Here is a 14308-nt window from a genome sequence, read left to right as displayed (position 1 = left end):
GGCTTCTGGGAGACGGACCCCTTGTGGCCGGCTTCTGGGAGCCGGCCCTCTCATGGCCGGCCTCTTGGAGCCGGCCCTCTTGTGGCCGGCTTCTTGGAGCCGGCCTTCTTGGGGTTTTCCTTTGGGAGGTCTTGAGGCAGGGCCGCCTTCGTCCAACCGCTCTGAGTGGTAGCCGGCTGAGGGAAGACGGCCCCACGCCTTTGGTATTGAAGGCTGGAAATGGCTTGTAATTTTTTTGAAGTGCCAGGGGGAGCCGGCTGGGCTACCCGTGGTTATTTACTCCGACAGTAGTCCCCGAAGCTGGTTGGGCTCCGAGGCCGAAAAAAGACGAGAAGCTCAATCAACTTCCTATCTTGAGGAGCCGGTAGCTGGGAGCCGGCTTGGATTCAGTGCGCCGTCCTTTGGCAGTTTCGAAGTTTGAAGGCGGAAACCAGGCGATCGCGCAGGCTGGGCTGCGAGCCGACCGCTTACCACCTACGTGCCACATGGCACCCGAAGGCTGGCAGGGCCTGCCAGCCCACGCGCGTGACGGGACGTAGCCGCAGTCCTGGGCCCACCACCGCAGGGCCTCGGCCCATGCGCGGATCCTCCATGGCCCGAACGGGCCGCACGTCTTCCAGCGGCCGTTACCGCACGCTGTTAAGGCGTAATAATCGCGGGACGTGGGAGAGTGGGCGCAGTTAATCCCACGCTCCCCCACGCCTCGCCTCCTCGGCTTCGCCGCGCGAGGCTATAAGTAGGGGGAAGGAGAAGGAGCGGCAGACGCTCGCATGCTCGCCCTCGCTCCGCCCCCTACCTTTCCTTCTTCCTCTCTATCGCGGCGGCCTCCCGTCGCCACGTGGCTCTTCCGCCGATCCTCTTGGTTCGTTGTTGCTCCACCGCAGTGGGGTTGCACGCATCTCCGCCGCCGCTCCGTGTTCACAACCGCGCCGCTCCTATGGCGTTGTCGAGCTCGTGGGACGGCTCCAATGTCCATGAAGACCACGTCGACTTCCTCCGCCGGACGCGGCGTCTGCCAGGCACGAACTATGTGCGGGTCCGTCGCGCGCCGACGAGGGAGATCTCGCCGGCACCGGAGGAGGGCGAGCGGGTAATCTTTCGCTCGCACTGTCTGCGCGGCTTCGGCCTCCCGGCGAGCGGGTTCCTCCGTTCTTTTCTTGAATTTTACCGCCTCCAGCCGCATCACCTCACTCCAAATGCGGTGATGCTGCTGTCGGCCTTCGTCACCCTGTGCAAGGGCTTTCTCGGTGTTCTCCCCACCCTCGAGCTCTGGGGAGAATTCTTCCAGTGCAAGCTTGGCACTGTCATCGCGGGCGTGCCCGCCCCATGCGGAGCCTTCATCGCCATGAGGCGGACGGGCGAGAACAATTCGTTCCCGTCCATCCCGCTGATCCAGTCGGTGAAGCTCTGGCAGAAGTCTTATTTCTACGTGAAGAACGTCGCCCCGCAAGGCGACTTCGTTAATTTGTCGGCTTACGTAGCCGGCCCGCCGGCTGGGAGGCAACCCTCATGGAGCTACCGAGCCAGGTCGCTGTCTGAGGCCGGGAATGCCGCCATTGCCCGGCTCCGGGTAATGACTCAGTCAGAGGGTCTGACCGGAGCCGACCTGGTGGCCGCCTTCGTGGAGCGCCGAGTGCTTCCGCTCCAGGTCCGGCCTCATATGATTTGTCAGATGAGCGGTCGCTTCGACCCATGCCGACTGAGCACCAGGGAGATGCCCCATGTTGAGGTGTCTTATATGGTGAACTATATCTCTAACTGCAAGCTCGCCGAGGAGTGGCGGTACGGCAAGGAACCGTATTCTCGCGCCAACCCTCCGCCTGTGGTAAGTTTCCCTTCTTTCTTTTCTTTTTGGTAGCCGGGTTCATGATGGCCAGCTTCTGATCAGCCGGCTTGTTTTCAGCAGAACCCCCTTCTTCCGCCGGCGGCTGGGGCTGCGGGAATAGAGCGCCAGCTCCTCCCCGACCGCACGGTGGACGACGTCGACGACCCGGACCTGGGGGCGGCCGCCATGGAAGACGCCGTCGCAGGGGAAGGCAACGAGGCAGGCGGCGCGGGGCTCGGGCCCGCCCTCGAGGATTGGGCGGATGATGATGAGGTCGAAGTCCCTCCGCGCCGCCAGCCGGCGCCTGATCATCAAGGCGCGGGCCCTTCTGCCGCGCCAACTGCCCGTGGCGGCGCGCTGAAACGCCGGGCCGCGTCGACCTACTTCGGGAGCCGGCCGAAGAAACCCAAGGGCACCGCGGCCGCGACCAAGCGGGATGAAGCAGCCACGAAGGCGGCCCACTTCCGCAAGGTGGTAAAGCAGCCACAGGCGGTTTCGGCGTAAGTGTTGCTTCTCTTATGCTTCTCTTTTTTCTCTGTGTTGAAATTCTTCTAAGTCTTCCTCTTGACTCATCGAATAGGGCCCCGATTCCCTCGAGCGGGCCTTTGCCACCTCCGTAATTGGAACCCCGGGAGGGTCTTCGAGCTCCCACCGTGTGGATCCCCGTGCCGACCTCCTAGAGGCAACGGAGCGGAACTTGCGGGAGGAGCGGGAAGTGGAGGAGCAGAGGGCGGTTCGGGAGGTGAGGGAGAAGTCGGCGGAGGCGCGGGCCAAGGCGGCCGCCAAAGCCCAAGCGAAGGCCACAATTGAGGAGACGGAGGCGGAGGCCCCGCAGGATCATCCTCCGCAGCTCGTCATCCCCCTCCGCACCGCGGCCCCCGGCGTCCCCATGCCTCCATTGGAGGAGGCCGACTGTGACCAGCCGGTGATGGAGAGGGAGGCAGTGCCGTCGCCGCCGACCGGAACGGCTCAGGGGAGCCGGCCTGAAGCACCGCCCGTGTAGCCGGCTGGGGGCGAGCCGGCCATGGGGGCGGACCTTGTGGTTTCGTCGCCGACGCGTCGGCATGCGGAGAGGGCGACTTCAGTGCCGGGGCCGCAGAAGTCGGCGGGTGCCGGCACGTCAGCCCAGGACCCGGAGGCAGCCAGCGACAGCTCGTCCGGATGGACGCCAGTCGGCGGGACGAGCGTGCTGAACGTGGCGGCACAGGACGTCCGGAGCCGGCTTCAGGCCCAGGCCACCGAGCTGAAACAGTACACCCAAGAGTTTCTTGCGACTCGAACGGCTATCCGGGTGAGTCCTCCTTCGCATCGTTGATTGCTTCTGATTTCTATCGTGGGGGCGCGTCAGCGCACCCACTGGGTGTAGTCCCCGAGTTCCGAGTCGTCTGCTGAGCAGGCGGCTTGGAACTTCTTGGTAAACTTTGATTGCCGTCTTGCTATTGCTTGCATCTCACGTCTTTTCTGCAGGAGTATCATAACTCCCGCGCAGCTGCTTTCAACTCCCAGGCCCAGGAGTTGAGCCAAAAAACCACTAATCTGACCGAGAGCTGGAGTAAGTGCTTCATCTTGTATTCTCAAGTGGGGGCGCGTCAGCGCACCCACTGGGTGTAGTCCCCGAGATTCGGGCCGACTGCTGAGCAGTCGGGTCGGATCTTTTCTTGACAACTTCTTTCTCATTACTTTTTCCTTTTTCTTCATATCTTCAGGGGCCAACACCGACCTGAGGGAGCAGCTAGGTGGAGCCCAGTCCGCCCTCCGTGCCAAGGAAAATGAATGCAACGCCCTGGCCCAGGAGCGTGATCGCCTGGCCAAAAAATTGGCCGACCAAGAGGAGAGCCACAAGGCGGCCCTGAAGGCGGTGCAGGACGGCGAGGCCTCCCTCAAGGCTGGGTATGAGACCGAGGCGGTGGGCTGGGCCGAGGAGAAGCAGGCGCTGAGCCAAGGCTACAACCGAGTTGAAGATTTGATTGATGGTAGGCCGCCTTCTTCTTTGTTTCTTTGCCTGCCTCTTGTCATCTGGTTTGTCTTTTGATTTTGAGTTACTGCTTTCTTCTTTGCGCAGACTACTTTTCTGGCTACGCCGTCACCGCTACCCAAGCGATCGAGGCCTACCGCGACGCGCGGCGGCAGGAGGGGGTTGAGATCGCGCCAGAGGCGGGCCGATCTCTTGTGGAGCAGCTATTGGCGATTCAAGCCCGCCTGCAGCCGGCTCACCGCATGCGTCGTCGTCTTCAGCGCACCGAGGCATAGGTGCTGTCCGCCCTCTGGCCCGGCGAGGTAATTCCCCGCACCCCAAGTCGGACTGCCGACTGGCTGGAGGTTGCGGTTGGCTGCTTCGAGGCTTGGAAGGCATCGACAGCCCGGCTCGGCGCGGGGCGGGTGCTGGAGTTCATCCGAGCTTGGTATCCTGGGCTGAACTTGGACCAGCTACGCACCTGGCGGCTGGAAGCCGACGCGGAGATGGAGGAGGTGCGGCCGGCTATCGCTCAGCGTGCCTCGACGATCGCCGAGTGTACTGACACCAGCGCCTTTGCCCCTGAGGTGAATGATGACGGTGTTGCTCAGCCGGAGGAGTGGTTCGGGCTGAACCCGGGAGATGATGAGGACTCGACGGAGGAGATTGCCTCCAGCAACGAGGGTGAAGAGGAAGAGGGAGAGGGTGGTGAACAAGTCGTGCCAGATGGGGAAGCGACCAGCCAGCCTCAGCCTGATCGTGCCTCCAGCAACGAGGCGCGCGCAAGCGTGCCGTCTGCGGGAGGTGATGATCATGCCAAAAATCACCAGCCGGCCACTCCTCCAGCCAGCACTGTTGTCTCCACCGATCTGCCCGACTCGCCAGTCGCTCCCCTGGCTTAATCTGTCATCCTTGCTTTTCCTGCTTTTTACTCTTTGAACAACTTTTATTAAATTTGTGCAGTTCCACCCACTGGGGGTGTATTCAAACTATTGTTGAATGCTGGCCTTTCGAAGGTCTTTTGTGTAAATATAATCATGCATGTGTTTGGCTTTCGTTCATGTTTGCTTTTCATCTTTTGGGCTTTTTCCTTTGCCGCCTTCCCTTGGTCACCGCCTTCCCAGCCGGACAGCTGGTCTGCAGTCTGTGGCTGGAGAAGGACTTGGTCATTTTCTTTTGGGAAGGCAAGTACTGGAGCTTTCTTAGATTGTAGCAAGGTGAACGGGAAGCCGGCCAGCCGGCTTCTCTGGTAGCCGGCTGGTGGGATGGGAGGCCGACTTACGTTATATAAGTTCATTAGTCCTTAGCCGTTTTTCATGTGGGCGCCCTTTCCTGCCTTTGACTCTTGCCAGCCGGACAGTCGGTTCTTCGAGCTATGACTTTCGGCAAGAGGGGGCTTGGGTGCCGACACACTACTTGTCTGACCGCAAGAGAAACTTAAATATAACTCAAGGCGACGAGTCCCCGGGCCGACTGGTCGAACCCGGTGCCGAACGGAAAGACAAATGTGGTAACACAATCATAGGCGTGATACTCATCATTCATAGATAAAAGAGGGTAGTCCCCGAGTGCTCCTGGCACCCTTTGTCTTGTACTTAGTACAAAAGATAGCGTGGTGTATACTGCTTTTTAACTGTAAAATCTTCGGAGGAGATTGGCGTTCCACGGTCGTTTCGACTCCTTGCCGGAATCATCTCTCTTTCGTGCCTTCGGCTTCTGTGCGTCGATTAAGTAGTAGGAGTCGTTTCCTAAAGCTCTGCTGATGACGAAGGGGCCACCGCCTGCTGTGTCGATGCAGTCCCCGGGCCGACTGCAGTAGTCCCTGGGCCGAGTTCTGAAGTTCTTGGGCCGGGTTCGACTATGGCAGTCCCCGGGCCGCCTGTCGGAGTCCCGGGGCCGCCTGCCTGGTTCCCTGAGTCAGATCCGACTGTGTCAGGGTCAGGCGGCACGAATATGGAGTCGGATTCTGGAGACGGCTTGATGGATAGCTTGAGGTGGCGGCGCATGGAGACGCCGACTGGTATAGCTTGCCGGGTAGAGCCTATCCGTGCCAGGGCATCTGCTTGCTCGTTGTCAGCTCGTGGCACGTGGAGAAACTCACATCCTTCAAAATGTCCACTAATTTGTTGTACGAGGAAGCGGTAGCTCGCCATGTTTGCGTCCTTGGCGTCCCAATTGCCAGATGACTGTTGGACCACTAAGTCTGAGTCGCCATAGCACAGGATCCGGCGGATGCCGAGCTCTTTGGCTAGCCGGAGCCCGTGTATGAGCGCCGCATACTCGGCCACGTTGTTGGAGGCGGCAAAATGAATTTGCAATGTGTACTTGAGCCTGTCGCCCTTTGGAGAGGTGAGGATGACGCCGGCTCCCAAGCCGGTGCGCATCTTGGATCCATCAAAGTGCATCCGCCAATGAGTGGAGTCGGGGGCTGGCGGCAGGTACTGGGTTTCGGCCCAGTCGACGAGGAGGTCAGCCAGCGCTTGAGACTTGATGGCGGTGCGAGGTTGGTAGAAGATCGTGTAGGGGGCCAGCTCAATGGCCCATTTTGCCACCCGGCCAGATGAATCCCGGCTGCCTATGATCTCGGCGAGCGGTGCAGTGCACACGATCGTGATGGGGTGCTCTTGAAAGTAGGGCTTGAGCTTCTTGGCGGCGAAGTATTCACCATAGCACATCTTTTGGTAGTGTGGGTAGTTCTGTTTTGAGGTGGACAGTACTTCGCTCAAATAGTATACTGGCCTCTGGACTAGCTGAGCTCGACCTTCTTCTGGTCGCTGGACCACGACGACGGTGCTGACCACCTGGCTGGTGGTGGCAATGTAAAGGAGCATGGGCTCTTTCTTAGCGGGCGCCGCCAAGACAGGAGGCGTGGTCAGTATCTTCTTTAGCTCGCGGAAAGCTTGGTCTGCTTGGTCATTCCACTCGAAGTGAGTGGACTTCTTCATGAGTCGGTAGAGGGGGAGAGCCTTCTCTCCGAGCTGGGTGATGAAGCGGTTCAGGGAAGCTAGGCATCCGGTGAACTTCTGGACGTCTCGTAACTTGGTTGGAATATACATTCTCTCTATGGCCTTGATTTTCACTGGGTTTCACTCGATGCCGCGTTCGGAGACCAGGAAGCCCAGAAGCTGGCCGGCTGGTACACCGAACACGCATTTCTTGGGGTTGAGCTTGATCTAAAATCGGTGCAAGTTTTCAAATATCTCTTTGAGGTCTTCCAGCAAGGTGCCATGCTTCTCCGTCTTCACCACAATGTCGTCTACGTAGACGTGGGCATTTCTGCCGAGCTGCTTGAGGAGGCATTTCTGCATGCAACGCTGAAAAGTGGCACCAACATTTCTCAAGCCGAATGTCATAGTCAGGTAGCAGAAAGCTCCGAATGGTGTGATGAAGGCGGTTTTCAGGCGGTCAGCTAGATCCAACTTTATCTGGTGGTAGCCTGAGTAAGCATCCAAGAAGCACAACAGCTCGCATCCGGCTATGGAGTCTATCACTTGGTCAATCCTTGGCAGGGCAAAGGGATCTTTGGGGCAGGCCTTGTTGAGGCTCGTGTAGTCTATACACATACGCCACTTGTTGTTCTTCTTTAGTACGAGGACCGGGTTGGCAAGCCATTCTGGAAAGAAAACTTCCATAATGAAGCCGGCCGCCAGAAGCCGGGCTATCTCCTCTCCTACGATTCTTCTCTTTTCCTCCGACAGTCGGCGGAGGGGTTGTTTGACTGGTTTTGCACCTTCTCGGACGTGTAGCTTGTGCTCGGCAAATTCCTTCGGAACACCCGGCATGTCCTTAGGGGACCATGCAAAGATGTCCCAATTCTCATGGAGGAAATCGACGAGCTCGCCTTCCTATTTGCTGTCCAGGTTTGCCCCAATGGTGGCAAACCTTTCCGGGTGCTCTGGGTCCAGAGGCACCTTCTTCGTTTCTTTGGTCAGCTGGAAAGAACCTTGGGTATCACACTCCTTAGGGTCGGGGGACAGGGCTGGCTGTTTGCCGGCCATGGCCACGACTCGATCCAACATCTTCTTTTCCTCGGCAATGACAAGGGACTCGGCCAGCCGGCTGCTAGCTGCTGCACACTCGGGGAATTTCCTGTAGTCTTCGGTTATGGTGATGATGCCCTTGGAACTTGGTATCTTCATCTTGAGGTAGGCGTAGTGAGGTATAGCCATGAACTTGGCCAGGGCAGGGCGGCCAAGCAATGCATGGTAGGGGCTCTCCAGGTCCACCACTTCAAACCACACTGCTTCTCGGCGGAAATGATCCTTGTCCCCGAAGAGGACATCTATCTTGATCTTGCCGATTGGGGAACAAGACAGGCCGGGTACGATGCCATGGAACACGGTCCGACTGGGCATGAGCTGCTTCGTCTTGATGCCTAGCTTCTCCATGGTTTCACGGTACAGTATGTTGATGCTGCTTCCGCCATCTATCAGCATGCGGGAGAACCGGGCAGCCCGCCTTTCTGTGGCGAGGGTGGCGTCTAAGACCAACGCATAAGAGCCGGGAGACGGCATCACCTCTGGGTGATCGGCCCGGCTCCAGCTAATCGGCCTTTCTGACCAGTACATGAACTCAGGGTTGCTGGAGGCGACTGCATTGACTTCTTGGTGTTGTCGGCGCCGGCTACGTCGGTCTTCCGGCTAGCTTGTGAAGACGATGTAGGAGGCATGTTCGTCGGGGAACTCGTCTTGAACGGCTCCAACTGCTGGTCGAGCGGCTGGCTGCTGAGGGGTCGGGGCGGCTGACCAGCAGGTGGAGGCGGTATTGTCCCCTCGCCCTGGGAGATTCGCTTGAGCCAGTGGCATTTCTGGGTCATATGGTTGGAGGGTTTGGCGCCGCTGTGGAACTTGCAGGGGGCGTCAAGTGCTTGCTCGTAAGAGAAAGTCGGCTGCCAAGCCGGCCTGCCGCCCTTCGGTTTCTTGAGCGCGGGCCGCCCTTCGGTTGGTCCGTCTTCGACTGCAGCCACCTGCCGGTTGGTGGGAGGCGGTGCGGGACCCTTGCGCTTGTGGTCGTTGTGGTGCGGGCGTCGGCTGGAGTCTCCAGCCGGCGTCTTGGGACCCGGGGCGAACACCTTCCCGGAGGCGTCTACTCGAAGCTCGGTCTTCATGGAGGAGTCGGCCGTGGCATATTTATCTGCTATGACTAGTAGCTCGTCGAGGGTAGTCGGCTCGTCGCAGAGGAGCCGATGCTTGAGGAGGGTGCCTTCTCGGCACCCGGCGGTGAAGTACTCTATGGCTTGAACCTCGTGCACCCCTTCGCGGGAGTTGCGGAGCTCGGCCCAACGCGTGAGGTAGTCGCGGGTTGACTCATGGGGCCCTTGGACACACAAGGAGAGCTGTCGGGGCTCGGGAGCCCGCTTGTAGGTGCTGGTGAAGTTGCGGACGAAGGCTTCTGTGAAGTCTAGCCAGCTGTTGATGCTGTAAGGCTTGAGGCTGTTGATCCAGGTGCGCGCCGTGCCTTGGAGCATGAGGGGGACATACTTCACGGCAACACGCCTATTGTCGTTCACTATGCGAACCACCATGGAGTAGTCGATCAACCAATCTTCGGCTTCACGGAGCCGTTATACTTGGGTGTGTCTCTTGGGAGCGAGAACCCTTTGGGGAAGGGCTCATCGCGGATGCGGGGGCCGAAGCAAGGCGGGCCGACATCATCTTCTTCTTCCAGGGGCAGGGATCGCGCTAGGCGGTTGATCCGGTGGCGGGCGTCATTCTCGCCGACTCCTTCGCGGCGACCCAGTCGGCCACTGAGAGTCGGGTGCGTGACAGGCGGTGGTGTGGGATATCTCTCCCCACGAGGCGGAGGAGGAGGCGGGTTGCCTCGCCGCTCCATAGCTCGAGGGCGGCCTTCTGCGTCGCGCTCGATGGAGATTCGAGTCCGGCTGCGACTCACAGCCGGCTCCTTTTCTTTCCTTGTGTGGGTGTTGCCAGCCGTCGGTGTTCGTGACGTCGCACCATGCTCTCGGCGCGGAGGAAGACTTTCAGCACGGCCGCCGTCTTCATGCCGCTCCGCGGCCGCGTCGATAAGCTGTTGGATGCGTCTGGTCATGTAAGGGAGCTCGTCGGGCCCCAGTTTATCCAGCTCGTCTACGGCCGCCTGGGCAGCGCGTAGGTTCTCGAGAGGCGTGGCGTAAACCGGGCGATCCGCTCCCGGCATGTCGGTGATGGCCGTGCCGCGTTTCTTGATGACGCCAACGTCGCTCGGCCCATCAGGAGGTGGCGTGCCAAAGGCGGCGCGGTCGACTTCGCGTTGGTGAGCCTCTGTGAGGCGTCTCATGGAGGCTAGCTTCTGGCCCTCCGCAACGAGGGCGAGGTGGCGTGCCTCCAGCGTTTCTGCGTCGGTGTCAGTCGGGATGGGGGCGGACAAGTCGTGCAACGCCATCTGCACGGCATCGTGGGCGTTTCCGCCAGAGGGGGCGCCATGGCTGTTGACCAGTACCTCGGTGATGGTGCTGCCGCTGCTGTCGGCTCGAGGAAGAGGGTCATTGATGATGATTACGTTGGTGGGGAAGGCGTCAAGCGATGCTGTGTCTGAGTCGACAAGCATCGGGTCGGTGGAGCCGACCGACTCCAAGTCCGCAACGGGCTCGCTGGAAACATGGAGTTGGTCAAGGAGGCTGACGAGGTGGCTCTCGTGGCAGCTGGTGCCTGCGTCATACGCGGGCTCGTCGGAGATGCAAGCCTCGCCAAGAAGATCGGCGAGGCAGCTCGCCGCGCAGGCGTCAGCAACGCCTTGCAGCGCGTCGGGGCCAGCGCCATTGGGCGAGCCAGGCTGGCTACGCTCATGGGGAAGGAAGAGGGTTCCCGTCCAGAGCAGGTCTCCGGACGACGGTGCACCTGGCCCCATGGTGGGCGCCAAATGTCGGGTGGTTGGGGCGACATATGCCAATGGATGGCTTATCATTGTGGGAGCCAATAAGACGTTGCCGGTGCCTGGAAACGGGATAAGGTGAAGACATGCACGCCGGCGAATCTTACCCAGCTTCGGGGCTCTCCGTGGAGATAACACCCCTACTGCTGCTCTGCGGGGTCTCCGCATGGTCACTATGGCAAAGCGTATACAAGGTTGCTCCTTGAGCTGTTCGGAGGGAAGAAGAAGAAGGGCAAGGCTAGGTTTCTTCTCCCCTCGATGTGTTATCTAAAACTCCTAAAAAGAGAGATCTCTATGCATGGGCGCCCCGGGGGGTTTATATAGGCCTACCCCCCGGGGGTACAATGGTAATCCAGCTGGGCATGGGCCCCAGCTGTCTGCGTCTATGCTTGCCGGCTTCTCTGCCGACCGGTGGGGCCCGCCGGCTGCCGGCTTCCTAGTCGACAGGCCGGTCCCGCCACTTGGGGGTCTTGTCGGGGGCTGGTTACTGTTCCCCCACCCCTGGTGACGTGGGCTTCGTCGTGGTAAGCATGGCCGCGGTGCCGCCGTTGGGCGGCGCATCACTATAGCCTTACCATGTCTTGTCTTCTTAATGAGGCGCGTCCCTCGAGGGGAGGGACCAGCCTGCTACTACGAGTCGGATTCACCTCAGGCCGACTACAGGAGGCCTGGCCGTCTTCGGGTATCTCCTCATCCATCGAGGCCCGCCGCCCTTGGGCCGTTCTGACAGCACGCCGTGGGTGATGTCATGGTCAACATGGCAACAGTGCCGCGCCGGACTGGGAGGGCCACCCTGTACGACACACTGTAGCCATGCGCGTCCCGGGATTCTAGGGTGGCAGGCTTTACTGTAGCCACGCCCCGTCTTGTCGCCGTTATGTGGGTGTAGACTTTGAGGGCACGGTCTTGGCCGCTGGGTGAGGGTCGGCTTCTGGGAGACGGCCCCCTTGTGGCCGGCTTCTGGGAGCCGGCCCTCTCGTGGCCGGCCTCTCGGAGCCGGCCCTCTTGTGGCCGGCTTCTTGGAGCTGGCCTTCTTGGGGTTTTCCTTTGGGAGGTCTTGAGGCAGGGCCGCCTTCATCCAGCCGCTCTGAGTGGTAGCCGGCTGAGGGAAGACGGCCCCACGCCTTTGGTATTGAAGGCTGGAAATGGCTTGTAATTTTTCTGAAGTGCCAGGGGGAGCCGGCTGGGCTACCCGTGGTTATTTACTCCGACACGGACTGAACCTTCTGGATCACCGCACTCATAATAGTGCGGTGCTCCTCGTTGATGGAGGCGCCGTTAAGCACCTCCAGCAAATTTTCCAGTGCCTCCGGTTGGACGGAGGTCACCGGCTCGGTAGGCCGGCTCCTCTTGGAAGGAGGCTTCCTGCCGGAGTCTGGAACCGTTGAAGGTTCCGGCGCGGAGTCCTGCTCAAGGCCGGACTCGGAGCCCTTGGGGGTTTTATCCCCTTTGCGCCTGGAGTCCGGGAGGTCGCCTTGCGGCGCCTCCAGGACCACCTCCTCCTTGCTTGGAACCTGTTGGGACAGCACCTCGGCGTCATCCGTAGGGCGGGGGGAGGTAGCAGGCGGAAGTGAATTGACATTCGACGAATCCAGGGAGCCGCTCGATGACTCATCGAGCTCGGCCTTGGGCGGACTGCATAGTCATATTCAGCATAAGGAGGAGCTGTGCAAGAAAGGAACACTATGAATTGCTCTGGTGTCCGAATACTTACGATCTCGCCAGGGGCTTGGCCCTGTGCGGCCACTCCTCTTCGCCATCGTCGGCGTTGGTGGAGTAGTCCAGAGGAAGGGTCTTCCCCTTCTTGGACCCTTTGGCCTCCCCAGTTGGGGCGGCCTTCCTTTTCTTTCCTCCCCCCGCTGGAGGGGGAGAGGTCTCTTCTTCCTCCTCCTCGTTTTCACAAGAGGAGTGCGTCTCGGAGTCACCGGATGATGAATCCGACACCACCAGGCGCCGGGCACTCTCTCGAGTCCCCGTGGCCTTCTTCTTGGCCTTCTTCTCCGGCACCACATAGGGTGCCGGAACCAGCAGCTTCCTCAAGCGGGCGTCCGCTGGGTCTTCGGGCAAAGGAGCCTGACAGTTGATCTATCCGGATGTCTCCTGCCAATCCTGTCAAAGGTAAGGGAGCTTAGATCCCACATAGAGTCAAACTATGAAAAACTAACATCCTGCAAAAGGTAAAAACAGCTTACCGCACTAGCGTGATGCTACGTGCTGAATCCGCGATCCTCGGTAGTGGATGCGGGAGCCTCGGCGCCCTTGAATAGCGCCTTCCAGGCATCTTCGTATATCGTGTCGAAGAGCCTGCTCAGAGTTTGGTATTGCGCCGGGTCGAACTCCCACAGGTTGAAAGCCCGTCGTTGACACGGGAGGATCCGGCGGATGAGCATAACCTGGACTACGTTGACAAGTTTGAGCTTCTTGTCCACCAGGGTTTGGACGCATGTTTGGAGTCCGGTTAGCTCTCCTTTGTTACCCCACGACAGGCCCGTCTCTTTCCAGGAGGTGAGCCGCGTAGGGGGTCCGGATCGAAACTCGGGGGCTGCGACCCATTCAGGGTCGCGCGGCTCGGTGATGTAAAACCACCCTGATTGCCACCCCTTTAGGGTCTCCATGAAGGAGCCCTCGAGCCATAGGACGTTGGGCATCTTGCCCACCATGGCGCCTCCGCACTCTGCCTGTTTGCCGCGCACCACCTTTGGCTTGACATTAAAAGTCTTGAGCCATAGGCCGAAATGGGGACGGATGCAGAGGAAGGCCTCGCACACGACGATAAACGCCGAGATGTTGAGGACGAAGTTCGGGGCCAGATCGTGGAAATCCAGGCCGTAGTAGAACATGAGCCCCCAGACAAATGGGTGGAGAGGGAAGCCCAGTCCGCGGAGGAAATGGGGGAGGAACACCACCCTCTCATGGGGCCCGGGGGTGGGGACGAGTTGCCCCTCTTCGGGAAGCCGGTGCGTGACGTCGTTGGACAATTATCCGGCCTTCCTCAGCTTTTTGATGTGGCCCTCTGTGACGGAGGAGGACATCCACTTGCCTCCCGCTCCGGACATGGCTGGAGAAGGTTGAGGTGGGGAGTGCGGACTTGGGCGTTGGAGCTCGAGTGTGCGGAAATGGATGAGCAAAGGAGGAAGAAGGCGTGGATGAAAAAGGTGGATCCTTATCCCCTTATATGGGCGGACGCGACTATGCGTCCCCACCAGCCTGGTAAAACTCGCTTATCTCCCAAGCGCCGTAATCAATGGCGCGGTTGGGTTACCCACGCCCGTATTGATGAGAATACCGGAATAAGGGGACACGATCTCTGCTTCGACAAGACGTGCCAAGGAAACCGCCTCACTGAACGCGCTGAGGTGGGACAATAAAACGATTCGAATAAAGGCTTGGTCATGGTGTGATGTCACGCTACGGAATACGTTAGCAGATTAGATTTGTGTAAATATTATTCTCTCTATGGCAATATGTGGAAACTTATTTTGCAGAGCCGGACACTATCCTTGTGTTCAAAATCTTCTATGAAGTATTTGGAGGAGGAACCCGCCTTGCAATGCCGAAGACAATCTGCGCACCAAACTCGTCGTCATTGAAGCCTCGTTTAGGGGCTACTAAGGGAGTCCTGAATTAGGGGGTGTCCGGATAGCCGGACTATACCTTCG

The 14308-nt window shown here is 59.6% G+C and overlaps 1 pseudogene; it reads right to left on the bottom strand.

Moving 5' to 3' along the window:
• Positions 1-7624: 7624 nt before the first annotated feature.
• Positions 7625-13705, bottom strand: LOC119309103 (annotated as a pseudogene).
• Between the last annotated feature and the right edge of the window lie 603 nt (positions 13706-14308).

This window comes from Triticum dicoccoides, chromosome 5B (genome assembly GCF_002162155.2).
Source record: "Triticum dicoccoides isolate Atlit2015 ecotype Zavitan chromosome 5B, WEW_v2.0, whole genome shotgun sequence".
Classification (NCBI taxonomy): Eukaryota; Viridiplantae; Streptophyta; class Magnoliopsida; order Poales; family Poaceae; genus Triticum; species Triticum dicoccoides.
The sequence above is the reverse complement of the archived record's forward strand: the minus strand, read 5'-3'. Positions and strand labels throughout refer to the sequence as shown.